This window comes from Protopterus annectens, chromosome 5.part1 (assembly GCF_019279795.1).
Source record: "Protopterus annectens isolate FY-2018-M chromosome 5.part1, PAN1.0, whole genome shotgun sequence".
Lineage (NCBI taxonomy): Eukaryota > Metazoa > Chordata > Ceratodontiformes > Protopteridae > Protopterus > Protopterus annectens.
The window spans coordinates 96,776,090-96,792,348 of NC_056736.1; positions in this window are offsets into that span (position 1 = coordinate 96,776,090).

The following is a 16,259-nucleotide window of genomic DNA, read 5'->3' on the forward strand; positions in this document are numbered from 1 at the left end:
TATAGTAGTGGTAAATAGCTAATAGAAGCACAGTATTTAAAGTTTGAAATGAAAATCTTTTACTGAATATAAACAGACTTTTCTCAGCAGAGCATAAATGTTTTTTTCTTACATCATAAATCTCTCATAAAAATTCAGTCTACATCTGCATTTGTTAGCAGTAAAGCCCAAATCACAGTCTGCCAAGATTCACTGTTTTCATTTATCTTTCTCCCAGTGTTCTTCACCTGAAATACATGTTTTCTTTTCCTCTATCCCAGTCTTTACATCAGAAAGACCCTGCAGATCTCCTACCTGACAGTCAGAAGCTTTCTCAGCACAGCCATAAACTCAGTGTGAGCCTTCTGCCACTGTTTCAGCCTCTGCTTCAGCCTTTATAAATTAACTTCCTTCAGTTATGTTCAGCTTTCCTCATATGCTGCAGGCCTCAATGTGCTTTCTCACTGTAGTGTCTTTCCCCTTTTACCTTCATAGCTGTCCTTATGTATAGCCTAGGCAAACTATACAGCAACTTATAGGGTGGCATTCTGTTAGGGTAACATTTCTTCCATTTATTTATTTTCTTTAAAAAAATAAACTTTTCTTTGCTTTAAGAAAATCAATTAATAAGTGACCTATAGCACGATTGATTAAGGATAAAGCAGATGTACCACCCTAGCTGGAAACACTATACACCTGGTTATTCCATATGCTGGCTTCTGGCTCTATTTGCCTGCAATCTACCTGGAAACTGAATCATGTAGACCCTGGTTATAATAATAATGACATTTTTAGTAAGTTAGAACCCTTTATTATTGTAACTAGTATTACTATTGCTTTTATTATTTTTTCACAGCAATCGGACATCTGTAGTGTACACAATCAGTAATGTGGCTGCAATTCATGGGTACACACGCTATCTGTCAATGAAAATAGTTCACCCCTGCTGTTGTTTGATCACTGTTAAATAGTCATTGATATGGCATGGCAGTAATGTGACACAAGGCATTGTATTTGCTGAAATCAGTGCAAAACTACTATTGCAATGGCTTATGCCTGTGTGTGTGAGGGAGGTAGTTTGTAGTTTATTTAAAAAAAAAAACTTGTTCATAATTTCTTCCAATTTCCATCACAAGCATCAGTGCTATACTCAATGAGTGGTCTGGCAGGGGCAGAATGTGCAAGAAAGTAACTGAAGGCTAGTTTCATAAAGACCCCAGTGGTTGTTAGCACAGTACACACTTATAAACCTATGAACCTATCATTATTTACACAATGCCACAATGAGTAGTGTTACCGTCTTACAACACCTCTCTCTGGTGAGTTCTGCATGCTTCCCTTGACTCTTTGTAGGTCTATCCATATACCTTAGTTTTCTCCAACACCCTAAAGACATGGTTAAGGTGAATTATCATTCATCTAATTTGCCCACAGCTAAGAGTACAGCATGTGTGTATTTGTGCATCATTTGATAGACTTGGCTTGTCAGAGGCAGTGTCAGCATATAATTATCTGTGTGAAAAATCAGTGCATTTTGTGATGGACCTGGCTGGTTAGGGTCAATGGGGTAGTATTGCATATTGCAATGTGTGTATGTGTGTGTGCATTATTGTGTATGTAAAAATCATATCAACTTTATGTGTGGACTCACATAATATTGTCAAGCACATACATCTGTACCTTATGGATAACAGTTAAAAAAAGAGTAGTTAGCAAGTCATTATATTTTCAAAGCAATGCATAGAATTCATCACATAACAGTCAGATCCTCAGAGCTTCTTGGGGCCTGGCAGACCCATGCTTCACTGTTACATAATTGAATTCTGGCACATGCTTAGTAGTGGCTTCTGCCCTGAATGCCACCTAAACTAAATTGGCCCAGCTAATAGATGTGGAAAGAAGGTCATTGTAGCTTGTGCATGAGGGGTATGAGGCTATGGATGGTGTGGTCATTTCTTTAAGTTTCCTCACAGAACTCAGAGATATGCATTGAAGGTCACTATAGCTTTTCTGGAAGCAATGCATTGTTTAGGAGCAAAAAGTTATAATGCATTGCTGTGATCGTTATTTTTCCATTTTTATCATAATCAGACATTAGACACATATACATGTAGATATCCTTTGGGTAGGTAGGGGTTAATGCAACATGCTGCTTATATGCATGTGGCAGCAAGATGCTGTACTATGTTACTGAACTCGGCCTTTCAGTTGTGTCTTCTTCTCTTATTTTTTATAAATGGCAAGGAACAGTGTCATTTGAATATTCTGTGCATAGAAGAAGAAGCAGCAGCAACAGAAATGTTTAAATGTGTGTGTTGACACATGCAGAAAAGCAGCAGGAATGTAGATGCGTATGCATGAGTTGATGCACACACAGATGCAGAGTGTGTTTTTAAAGAAGAACACTTAAAAAAATAAAAAAATAAATGTTGTGGAAGCCCCCCAGCTAATGGGCCCCTGCCCCAGCTAGCAGGCCCTAGGCAACTGCCTGGGATGCCTAGTGCTGGATCCAGCTTTGCTCAGTGTAATGCTGGATGAGCCCAATACCTTTGGAAATGCTAGCCTTACTAGTGACCCAGTTCAAGTTAGATAATGCTGGGCCTTTAATAATGGGAAATGTTCCTGGCTCTGTTGCAGGTTTTCCATCTTTGTTCACATTGTGGGAAGAATCATTCTGCTACCAGATGTTGGTTCAATGGTAGGTTGGTAACTTCAAGCCCTATTACAAGTACAGGAGAAGAAGGTTCCAGTCCTAGTCCTGATACTTCCTCCTGAGACAAGTCACTTTTTTATGGTGACTCTTCCTGCAGACAAACATGCAATCAGATTGTATCATTACTGATCAGGTTTGCTAAGCTAGCCGAACAACTATCCAATTATCCCAACAAGGAAACAGCATAATTTCTCATTAAAGGGTTTGTGTTAGTTTTTGCCACAGAGTCTTCAATTGCTTGTGATTCTAAAATAGTAAAAAATGTATCCTCAGTCAAAAGTGGAGGGACAGTAGTCAAAAAGGTGCTCGAGAAGGAATTGCAGGCAGGAAGAATCATCAGCCTTCCTTTCAAACTTCTCCTATTGGGTTGGTCCCAGAGAAAAAGGAGGGAGAATTTCACTTAAGCCATCACCTCTTTCACCCAACTGGTTTCTCTGTCAATGGCTTTATAGATCGTCAACTAACCAAAGTCTGTTATGTGTCCCTGGACCAGGCAGCAGTGGTTATCAAAGGTTTTCACAACCCTTGGTTCTGCAAGTTAGACATTCAGCCTAACTTTTGTCTTCTTACCATCTGACAGGAAGATTGGCCCCTGTTGGGTTGTTCTTTTGACAGAATTTTTTTTCAACAGTGCCATGCATATGAGTTAAAACATTTGGCACTGCTTTAAACTAGTGCTGACAGTGATACACCCATGAGCAAGCTGCCATCCATTACTTGGAAACTACCCGATAATAGTGAAAGGGGGGATAGTGCAAAATGCAAAATTATTGAGCTCCTGGTGTAGGGGTGGATTAAATGTACTTCTTTTTTAATAATAGAATTGAAAGTAGATTCAAGGGGTAATTTATCTTTAAAAAATGTTTCTAATTTAAGACAGAGGATATATGAACATATGTCTGACATCAGTCAAAGGAAAGATACTAACATTCTGTCTAGACACATTACATCATGTACCAATGCTGATTTAAAATGTTGGATTTTGGAATGTGCAAAACATAATGACAGGGGTGGGGACTGGGAAAACAGGCTTGAATTTAGAGAACTGATGTGGCAGCTACGTTTACATGCCTGTGTGACCCCAGGATTGAATGATCTTCTTTTCTTAGCCCCAGCCCTGAAATTAACAGCTAATAAGTTAAAATGAGTCAAAAAAAGTTTAAAATAAGTTAAAACCAAGTTAAGATAATATATTTGAATGTTCTAATTTGACCATGTTTTTGTTATTCTGAAGCATAGATTATTATCTAGTTATACTACCTATTAATATGTTTATAGTTTTTATTATCTTAATTAGGAGGTGTGTTTATTATTATTTTCAAACCAATGAGAGTGTTTCTTTATGTATTTAAATGTGTTGGAATGCACTTTTGGTGATTCTGATGAAGTTTCCAGTTGGAAATGAAATCACTTAATCCAATTCTGTTTTAATTATTATTAATGAATTTGGACTTTTCATTTGGTTCATTCTTGAGGGACAGCCTTTATTGGTGCCTTGCTCTCTGAAGTTTTTGTTTTTCGGATATATATATATATATATATATATATATATATGTGTGTGTGTGTGTGTGTGTGTGTGTGTGTGTGTGTGTGTGTGTGTGTGTGTGTGTGCATGTATTTTTATACAAAAAAGAATATATCTGAATTGCCACATAATTTCATATAGTGCAGGGGAATATTTTCCTTTAAAAAACTATGTGATGATGCATTTCAGTAAAACTAAACTTGCCAAGTACGATGTCTATTACTCCTACTTGTTAACTGTGTTTGTTTATGGTGATGTCACACCCCAGAGGGAGTGGCTCCAAACCTGTGAACCACAGTCCTGCACTTGTGTACTTCATTCTGGTACTGGCATTTTGAGAGATGGCATCACCTGTGAAGGCACAAGACCAAGCTCCTAGCTGGTCTGACAAACAGACCAAAATTATCATTTACCATCTTAGGGATTCATACCTGGAGAAAGTCGAGTCTAGTGTATGTGGACTGGATTGTAAAAAAATAACATCTGGCAAGAGTTGCATAGCATGTGTTCTGTCCGTCAGTGCTACCACAGGTACGATGACCTACAGAAGCAGAGGCCTGATTAGCTGGCTGAATGGGTAGTCCAAGTAAAGCAAAGAAGGCCAGATTCCTATGGTAATTTTGTTTTTTCAAAAAATCTTGTGAGGCAGTATTATAGAAACATTACATAACTGCAGGTAAATGCAGGAAGATATGTATTTCTAAGTGCTAATATATATCAATGTGTAATAGAAAGATATGAGTAAGCATAAACATTAATCTCAATATAACTGCATTTGTTTCAAAATATGACATTTTTATGTGCTGATATGCTTTTATGTATAAATACAAATGTAGGTTTATGAGAAAGGAAATACATGTAAGCACACATCTGTATATTTCTCTGTAAAAACAGATGTAAATCTAAAACAAAAAGGTAAAAAAGGAGCCAGATAAGCACATATGCAACCATTTTAACCTTGTACATTGAACAAAAATGTATAATCGTGAACTAAAAGTGAGAAAGAAAAAGACAAAAAGAATGGTTAGTAGAATTTTGTTGAGTACAATTACCAGATCGATTGATTTATCATTACTGACTTAAGCCTAATCTTCAAGGATTGTGGTCAAAGATAAGATTCCAGAATTTCTTGTAGTAAGCTTGTTTGTATATAGTGTATTTAGTTACTATGGGAGGGTGGGTTGTTTATAGGAGTTATATAGGAAGTACTCCTGTAATTTTATTCTTTTATTCTAATGTCATATTGTATTTTGTTTGTTTGTTCCTGCTGCAGAAAATAATAAAAAGCCTATTGGAAAAAAAAAACAGATGTAAATCTACATAATTAAACTTAGAAATATATATATATATATATATATATATATATATATATATATATATATATATATATATATATATATATATATATATGTGTGTGTGTGTGTGTGTGTGTGTGTGTGTGTGTGTGTGTGTATATATATATATATATATATATATATATATATATATATATATATATATATATATATATATATGGGTACTTATCACTTCACCTAAAACTCATTTAATCTAAACTCATTTCACCAAGACCATATCACCTAAAGTTCATTTCACCTAAAACTCATTTCACTGACAAGTAGTACAATAAGGCAAATCAAAGGTATATGTCCTTTTCCCCACTGTAGTGTGATCCTGATGTTAGTATATATAGTAAGGTGTGTGTGTGGGGGGTACAAACAAAACCAGATAACATAAAACCAAAATAAGTGGGGGGCTATGCCCCCCACGCCCCCCACACCCCCTAACTATATATACTAACACCAGGATCGCACTACAGTGGGGAAAAGGACATATACCTTTGATTTGCCTTATTGTACTACTTGTCAGGGAAATGAGTTTTAGGTGAAATGAACTTTAGGCGATTTGGTTTCGGTGAATTGAGTTTAGGTGAAATGAGTTTTAGGTGAAGTGATACGCACCCATATATATATATATATATATATATATATATATATATATATATATATATGTGTGTGTGTGTGTGTGTGTGTGTGTGTGTGTGTGTGTGTGTGAGTTTGTGTTTTTATACACAATAAGAACATATTTGAATTGCCACATAATTTCATATAGTGCATGTATTAGCTTAGTAATTAGTTATAGTACAGTCAAGACAATTTATAGATATAAAAGATTTGGCCTGTGTAGGTCTCAAACTATTTATTAATATGATAATTTTATAAGGTGTTTATTTCTTTTAAATTATAAACTGCATATACTGAATGACTGAACTCCATTTGCCCCTTCACTTCACCCTAGTCAGAGTGAAGATTGAGGTGGGGGTGAAGGTTTAAGTAGCATGTGAATAACCAGCAGAGAGGAAACTGAGAAATGCACTGTTTAATTCTCTTTGCATTTCTACTTAATCTCCTTATATGTTTACATTTACTAAGCTACATGTTATGAAAGCACACATTGCAATGAATTATTTCTAGTGCATGCATCATGTAAAAGCAAATATGCTTGGTTCCATAACAAGTGGAACTAAAAGGATTTGGAAACCTCCTTTCATTTCACATTTTTATGTGAGTGCACAGATTTTGTCTCTACGAGGGGAAGCTAAATGTATGATCCTTAGATATTACTTAAAAGGGTATGTAAGGCAAAGTGGAAAAAAAAATACAAAGGAATTGTAAAAAAAAATAATGCTGCATAAAGTGCCCATTCCCTAAATAGACAACCTTTACATAGACATATGATGTTAACAACTAGAAGGAGGAAGTCATGAAGTCCTCGGAGATACTTATTAGTACATATGGGTTAATTACAATGGAAGTAAGAAACACTGGGCTTTGTTGCTTTCCTGCTAAATAAATGGAAGCATTCAGCAAAAATCAAGATACTGTTTCCAGTCATATGCCAGGGACTGTTCTGTTCATAATCGAGTGTTTATAGTGTTTAAATGCCTTTCTGAAAAATAATAAACATAATCATTTCTGAAATATTGTAAAACACACATCTGAGAGAGTTAGACAACCATCCTGTATGTGTTCCAGATGCAGTTGAAGAGGAGATGAATTACAATCGAGATCATGAGAGCAGCAGAATTGTATAACTAACCTAGAGTACTCGTGAATATGCTAAAATAAATATTTATTTACATTTCATAGGTTCATAGGTTTATACTAGGCTAATGACCACCAGGGCCTTTACAAGAATAATTGTGAAACTAGTATTGTTCCTAACCTTGGATGTCTATATGCGGGAGTTTGTTAATAAAGAGGTAGCCAAGGATTATGTGTGGGGGGTATGTTAGTTGGGGATTAATTTACTTACTGTTAATCTCTGTCTATCAGAGATAAGGGGGCCAAACTAGGGATGAATTTATGATTTCCCATCCAATGATCAAATTTTGTTTTTGAATAAGGTCAGGGATGAGCTCTGCTTTATGCAGATGGGGAGCTTATTTCGTAGTGTGAATCCTTTGAGACACATATTGGTCACCCCAGCATGTTCTACTTGTGTCGCGGGCAAATTTCAGGTCCTTGGATGTAATGTTTCTGGTGCTGCTTGTTTTGGGGATGTGGAAGATATCCATCAGAGCTGATTCTGAGACTGCCTTATATGTTGGGCATGGATCACCTCTCAGTAACCTGTTGGAAACGGAGTACAGAGACAGGGCCTTAAGGCAATCTATGTAAGAGAAGGTGGTCATATCCTAGATTCTCCTGTTTAAGAAACTTTGAGGGCATTCCAACTGTTACAAGTACCTGGTTATGTACATGCCACAGGGGGCATTGTTCTCACTGATGGGTCTGATAAGGACTGAGTAAAGTGGTGCTATAACTTACTTAGACCTGGCTACCATACCCTTGCTTATGATTTTCTTACTATGTTGGCTACATGTTGGTTGAAGGCCAGATTACTGTCTAAATATATTCACAGATTCCTAAATATTGGGTTAACACTTAGGGGTGTTTCATCGATGGAGAAATTATCTTGGGTGGACAATTTCCCGAAGGGCACTATATTACATTTCTTCAACTTCAGGTTTTTAACACATGGTTTGTGTTAAACCCTTTTGTAGAATATTGGTGTTGTGGGGAGACTCTATGATAGCCCCCAATCTACAGTCATCTGTGAACTGTGTGAGACAGAGACCTTAGACATTAGCTTTGACTTCTGAGAACTAGATGCCAAACAGAAGTTGGCCCAATATGGAGCCTTAGGGTACTCCAGTGGTGAATAGTCTCCTGGTGGAGGTGCTCTCACCAATCCTGACTTCTTCGATCCTATCTGTGAGTGAGCCACCAATAGTTATTTAGGGATTTATGCCTAGTTCTGAGTGTTTGTCAACAATATCTGAGTGGGTTATTGCAGCAAATGCCATGGCCAGATCAAGTTAGGCGGTATGCTCCATTTTCCCTTCATTCACAATCTTGGTGACCCTCTCAAGAACGTCTACCAGGTTGACTAGCAAGACCTTCCAGTATCCATAGGTTGCCAATTTCCTTGCTGATCATTTCCATGATAATTCATTTAATGGCTTTGCATATTAGCCTTGTCAGACTGATGAGTCTGTAGTTCCCAGGGTCAGTTGATGATCCACTGTTATGAAGAGAGATTACTGTTGTGTCCCTTCAGTCATCTGACACATAAACTATTTTGAGGCTATAGTTGAAGAGTGAATCAAATGGTCCTGCTAGGTCATGCTTGAGGCTGTTTAGGAGGCAACCTCTGATATTTTTGGGGCTCACTGAAGCAGTGTTTTTGGTCTAAGCGAACACCACCAGGACCTGCTCCTTGTTGATAGTTGGGGGGGATATGTTCAAAGGGATTTCACAGGGGGTACTGGAGAGGGTGAGGGTAAAGTTAGAACTAAATGTAACCATTAGGTTCATAGGTTAGTACTAGGCTAACTGCCCTTGCAAGCCATTTTAAGCCTAGCCAGTTATCCCCTGTGAGATTCAAACCCTGTACCTTGGGTTTGTAAGGCAAACACCTTAACCATTAGGCCACCCTCCCAACCCCTACTATGTCACCCTAGCCAGTTAAGGTTGAGCCATTTACCACTAGTTCTGCACACCACTGAATGTTACCTTTAAGGTTCCTATCATAGCTGAATAAGGTCTTCTTATTGTCCTTAGCCTGAGAGGCTATCCTGACCTCATAACTGGCCTTTTTGGACTTTATTAGACCTCTTTGTTTCTTATTAATTATTAATCTGGAAGCTTTCAAATCCTTGCTAAAACAAAATCTAAATCAGCCCTGCACAACTCAGAAATGAACCGGGGCCTCAACTAAAGTCTGAAAATGTAGTGTGGGTCGCAGGTCGCGTTAAATTCACAAAAAAAAAAAATAAAGGTGCAAACCTCAATATTTTCAAGAGAGTGCCAATTAAAAACATGTTAAGAAAGTATTTGATAACTAAATTTAATAATGTTAACTTACCAAAAGCATGACAAACTGACACATTTGTACTTGTTCAATGGACCCTTAATGTGAGACATTGCAGCTCATGTCACCAACTTGTTTTTCAAATTCTGGAGTCATATTTGATTATGAAGTTTTTAATATGTCTTCTAAGTGTTCATCAGTTAAACACGAATGAGATTTGCTTTTATTGAGGTGCATAAAAGAAAATGTTTGTTCACATATGTACATGCTGCCAGACACACTGAATACTTGTATTGCTGCGTCCCTTAAATTTTGAAATTTCTTTCTGTCCAAGCTTCTGTAAAAAATCAAGAAGATCACCTTCTCTATGCTTGGTTTTATAAATTGCTGAACATTGAAGTTCGATGATCTCCAGCTGTAAGTCCACGGGAACTTCATCTGGGTTCTCTGAAAAAGGGTATTCAATCACTTTGAATCTGATTTCCTCTTCTCTTGACAACTCAAATCTTTTGTCGAATTCTTGAATTAATTTATCAACGTCATGAGAATATTTCTTTCCTAGCATGGCATGTTTGTTAGAAGGAATGGTCTTCTTACATGCTGGGAAATGGCTCATGTCTCCTTTCGACAATTGTTTTTTAAACAGCATAAGTTTAATTTTGAAAGCTCTTACTGGTGCCAAAAGTTGGAAAATAAGCTGGGACTTTTTCTGCAGTTTTGAATTCACTTCATTCAAATGAGTGGTGATATTAATCAGAAAACATAGGTCGTTGTTCCAATCTTCTTTTTTCAATTTGGGAAAATCCTTTGGATCGTTTTTCAAAAACTCAATGATTTCCTCTTTGAGTGCAATGAAACTTTACAATACTTTTCCACAGCTTAGCCAACAAACCTCCATATGATACAATAAATCCCCGAAATTAGCACCAGCTTCTTCTAGAAATGCACAAAATGGTTGATATTTAAGCCGTCTTGCCCGGATGTAATTTATGACAGAAACTACGACTGACATGACATGGTCATAGCTTAGGACGTTGCTGCACAGCACTTGTTGATAAATGATGCAATGATATTTGGTTATTTTTTTCACAGCAAATTCTTCCAGGAGTGTTACCGCACCAATCCTCTTGCCACACATTGATGGTGTGCCATCGGTGCAAATAACCACAATACTTTCAAAAGTCATGCTCATTTCTTAGTGATACATTGCTTTACTTCATTTGAAATGTCTTCACTGGTGGTTCAGCCTATCATTGAACACAAAGCTGCCAATTCTTCTGTAATTTCAAAGTTGTCATCAACACCACGGATAAAATATAAAAGTTGTGCAGTATCATTTATGTCAGTGCTTTCATCTATGGCTAACGAGTAGTACTTGAATTCTGCAGCTTTCTTTCTTAACTGATCATGAAGGTTGCTAGAGATATCATTCACTCTTCGTTACACAGTCATCCAGGACAAGCTTACATTTTCAAAAGTATGTTTCTTTTCTGGACATAGTTCAGATGCAGCAATCATCATGCACTTTTTTATGAAGTTGCCTTCCGTGAAAGGTTTACCAGCAGCAGCAATTTCTTTTGAAATTAAAAAGCTTACCTTTGTAGCTACTTCACTTTCTGTCTTTGGCTTTTTGAAAAATTGCTGTTGTCCATACAAAGCTTTCAGCAAGTTTGACGCCTTAATTTTCTTCTCGTTTTCATTCTTCACCAACTCGACATGTTTAGATGCAAAATGACGTCGGACATTGTATTCCTTTGGAACCATGATTGATTTGTGGCAAACTAAACAAAGTATTTTTTCATTGTAGAAGCTGAACAGATACATATTTGTCCACTCAGGATTAAATACTCTGTGTTCTGACTCAATTTTGCACTTGCGATTATCACCATACATTATTTCTGGTCACTGTGAATTGAATGTTAAAACTCATGCTTTACCGCACATGCACTCATGCAGCCTCAGCTCTAAAAATGTAAGATCAGGGTTGATGATACAAGCACAGTTGAAATAAGATTATTAACGTGACAATAATCACACTGGGTACTGTGATTGAATAGACTGCGGATTTATCCTTCGGGAGCTAGCGTGCGGACTCTGACTTCACAATTTTATATTTATATACAAACAGTAGTTTCTTATGATTATTATTCACAATTCTTAGAAACCCTGGTGGGGGCCACTGTGAGAGCCATATTGGGCCACATGCAGCCCCTGGGCCATATGTTGTGCAGGGCTGATCTAAACTAATACATGGATGTGCACATGCTCTCTTCTTGGCTAACTCGACTTCAGCTTTTCCTCCCCTGTCTGATCTTCTCCAATCTAATGTTATCTCTACATTTCTACCCCTGACTACACATCTCCCATAACCACATTTTTGATACAACAGACCCTATTCAGCTAATCTCATTCCTATACTCTTACTTCATCTTCCCACAATGGTTTTCTCTCTTTTAGTATAATGTAGTACCTGCTCAACCTCTATCACTGTGCCAAACTACTAAAAAGAAATTAAGAATAACATGTTACACACTATGAAAGAATATAACATACTTTTTTCACTGTGTTTATGATGAAAATAATGTATTATATGTATACACATAAATGTTAATGCTTGGATATTTTGATTTCTCCTTATGAGCTTAAACCAACTATCTACTGTACAAATCTAAAATGTAACAATATGTATGTACATAATTGTTTGTTAGTTGGAGCTTTTCTCCCTGGGCCTGCACTGAAAATGGGTTCTGTTGACCCAGATGTACTTTCCTAGTAAAGAAATGTCAAATAAATAAATTAATTAATAAATAAAAATATTTAGTGAATTGGAGAGCTCTTGTCTTTATAAGAGTTCCTGTTTCTGATTTTGGCCATAACTTCTTTCTTTTGTTATACAGCCTGTTAAGGTAAGTATTCCACCAGTGAATATTGTTTTTGGGGTTGAAGCTGGGCTTACTTCTGGTGGGCATGGCAGCCTCAATGCAGCCATTTACCTATTTGTACAATATTTCAGTAAATAATTCTGTATAGGTAGCTGTGTTCTCAGGGTTTGGGGATCCATGAATTTTGACAAATTTTAATAGGATGTAGTTGCTTTAGAGTAATTTCTAACTGTTATGGGTTTAGTTGTGTTTTCCAGGCTGATTTTACCTCAAGGGAGACAGCTTTATGGTCCAACTGCATCAATGAGGATGTGACATTGGGAGGCATGCAATTCTCCCATGCTGGTGAGTATTAGTTCAGTATGTTTGATCCTCTGGTTGGAGTGTTAATGTTGATAAAGTCCAGGAAACATTGGGCATATGAGTTAGAGGCATTGTATCTTTCCAAGTCTATAGTGAGGTAGTTAAAGTTTCCCATGAAGTTGGACATTGATTGCCACTAAAAGGTCTAGGTAAGAGTTGTGAGCTTCATGGGTCATACAGGGTGACATGTTGCTGACCAGGACATAGTAAGGAATCTTGTTTATGGAGACTTGGATGTGGATGAACTCCAGGGCATTATCCTGTTTAACCAACCTGGAGTTGTATTTATTGATTGAGACACCTCCATCTTAGCCCCCTGTCTGTGCTGCTGCTGTTGATCTAAATATTTGGGAGGCAGTATAGTTTTCAGATGTCTACATTCTCCAGAGTGAGGAAACCTTTTGTGTGGAGTTTCTTATTTAGATTCCTAGGATTGAGCAGTAACACCTTGTGATGATATGGGCTAGTGCCAGCATAGCCAGTGGGAGTTCTGTAAAGAATCATATGCTCTTTGAATATCAAACTGATTTATACAAGATGCTTGTATTACAAATATATTAGAACTGTATGGCATTTGAATATCAAACTGATTTGTACAGATGCTTATGTTACAAATGTATTAGAACTGCCTGGCATTTGAAAATCAAAATGTGTTTGTAATGTTGCTAGTGCTAGTGTTAAAAAATGTATCAACAGGGGTCCTGCTGCACAGAGAAGGAATATACATGTGAGACTGTATGTATATATGTGTTAGCAAAGGACACTGGAGGAGAAGGGGAAAAAGAGCTAGCTTACTTCTTACTTTAAGAAAAATACTGTTAATTTAACCACCTGTTGTGCCAGGAAAGTGCTTATCTCACAGCTTTGAATAGGACCAAAGACAACATGTCTGGAAGAAGCTTTTGCTCATCAGCTCAGTAAAAAAGAGAGGAAGTGCCAGGCACTGCTATAAACATTAACAAAACTTTAGATATGTAACTTGTCATATCTAAAATCTAGACTCAGGTGACCAGATGAGGTCATTCTGGACATTTTAGCTATTACAAAAAGAAATATGTCACCATTGAGTATTCTGTCTTGGACCTGACAACAAGAAGGATCATTCACCACATCATCTGACATGCTCTATTAAGTAAGTAGGGAATAGTAATTCTCCTAGATTCAGTCAGGAAAATGTATTGAATCTTAGTTTAGATATTGTTTTTATTTATTTGTCTGAGTCTGTCCATCAAAGTTATTTTCAATAATCCCTGTGATTTTAATTCTGTGGTTTACTGTAAATATATATTCAGTATTTCATGTTATTTTATTAATTATTAAATCTATTTAAAACTTTTATTGTGGCTGGTCATTTTAGAAAGTATTTAACCTTTGTGAGTGCTTATATTTATTTGGTGACATTGTGTGGGCCACTCCTGAAGGGCTAGCTGTTTTGGTCAACTACTACCATTTCTATTAGCATTAATATTACACAAATAGGTAGTCCTTTATGGGGAATGACAGAGTGTAGTGTGCTGTGTCTGGTGGTACTGATAACTCTGAAGAGCTGCAAAAGGAAGTACTGTGAAGTATCTATTAAGTTCCCCACAGGTGGTGAATGAGTGAGGTGGTAAGGATCTCACAGGCCCAGTGAGGTGAGGTACCTTGCTACCAGACTGCTTTTTTTTTTTATGTTTTATGTGTTGTCATTTTGATATTGCCTAAAAAGGCTCCAAAGGGGTGGATACATTTTTATCCAATTTCCAAAAGCCTGGGGGGGTGGGGGCAGGTGCATACCATCCTTGGGAAAGCAATGTGATCTGCTAACTATATCCTCTGATGCTGATAGATATTGGATTCCCCTGTTAAAACCAAAAAAACAATCCAAAACTATGATTCAAAAATTGGCACAATCATTGGTGTCCAAGAATTGCTCAATGGGAAGACCACACCAAGAAGACTTAACGCTGATTTATTTATAATCAAATTATTGCTGTTTGATGGCCACTAATATCAAAGCAGCTTCATCAGAGAAAAAGGTTAAAGGTTAAACAGGTTAAAGTCCTAAGTACTAGCTTTATAATCTTTCTATAATACAGGGCACTTCTTACTGCTGCTGCTCATTGAACAGCTCCGCAAAAATGCACCTAATTTAAACCAGACAGAAAAATCAAAAAATGAACTACCATGCCCTCTGGCCAATAAACAACTACAGTGAATTTCTTAATGTAAAAGCACAACAAATATACCTCTCAAGTCAGATTAACCTCAAACAACTAAGTCTCTAAAAATCCCTCTGGCGGATGAAACAATCTCACTTTAAGCCTCCCTGTGTGTTTCCCACACAGTGAAATGTTAAGAAATAAATGAAGTTTTTTATATTTCTTATTTATTTATTTTGTACCCATCAGTGCAGAAGTAATTCAAACACAAAGACAGTATAAGAAGTAGAGAGCTTTCTGTACCCAACTAAAGCACAACCCATATCAGCCAGAAATGTGTACTACCATTTCTAATGTTACAACAGCATATGTCATTAGGATCAGTAAATTACAAATGAGAAAATCACTACCACTTTATAGTAATGTAATAATTGTTCTCATGTTTCTGGAAACATTTGTCAGAATTTTCTTTTACTTGAATAAAGTTTTAATAAAAATAAAAAATAAATGTCAATAAGATTGAACTGATGTATTACATTATGAGTAAATTTATTTTGTCCTTTTCTTCTTTGTCTATCTACCTTTCCTCCTGCTTTCTTTTTCTAATTTTATTTATAAATTCCTTTGTCCTTTATTTTCTTTCTTGCCCATTTATGTTCATTATTAAACAGGTACAGAATTCTTAGGAACAATGCAAATCTATGACTTCCAAGTAAGGCAGCATTCACCCCTTACTTGTCCAGGGACATCTCTCAGAATCAGGGTGGTGGTGGCACCTGTTAGCACCCTGGCACATGGCAGCCTGGTAAGCCTCACAGACCATGGGCTTCAAGACTTGGTTAAGGATGTGTCAGACCAGGTACTGGGGAGGTACCTTCAGCCAGTCCAGGATGTTCAGCAGGTTGAAGACTCACTGCCCTGGTTAAAACTGACCACTACACCACTACACCACCACAGGCCTCTGCCCCCTCAACATCGGTATCCTCCATTTTGACACAATCAGACAACTGATGCCTTGTGGAGTGGAGATTCCTCCTGATCTCAACTCCTCTTCAACACCCTCCTTTCCTAATTCTGTCTCCTACACACTCTTACCTAGCTCCATCCCAAACTATCCTCTTATATAAAAAATGAAGAAATAGGGGGTCTATCCTCCACCAAAAACATAGTATCCCTCCCTTCCAACCTTTTCTGGCATGATCACTTGATTTTTCTCCTTCTGGTGTTTCACTCTTTGTTATGTCTTCCCCTTTCCCCTTTCCATTATTTAAAGAAAACACAAA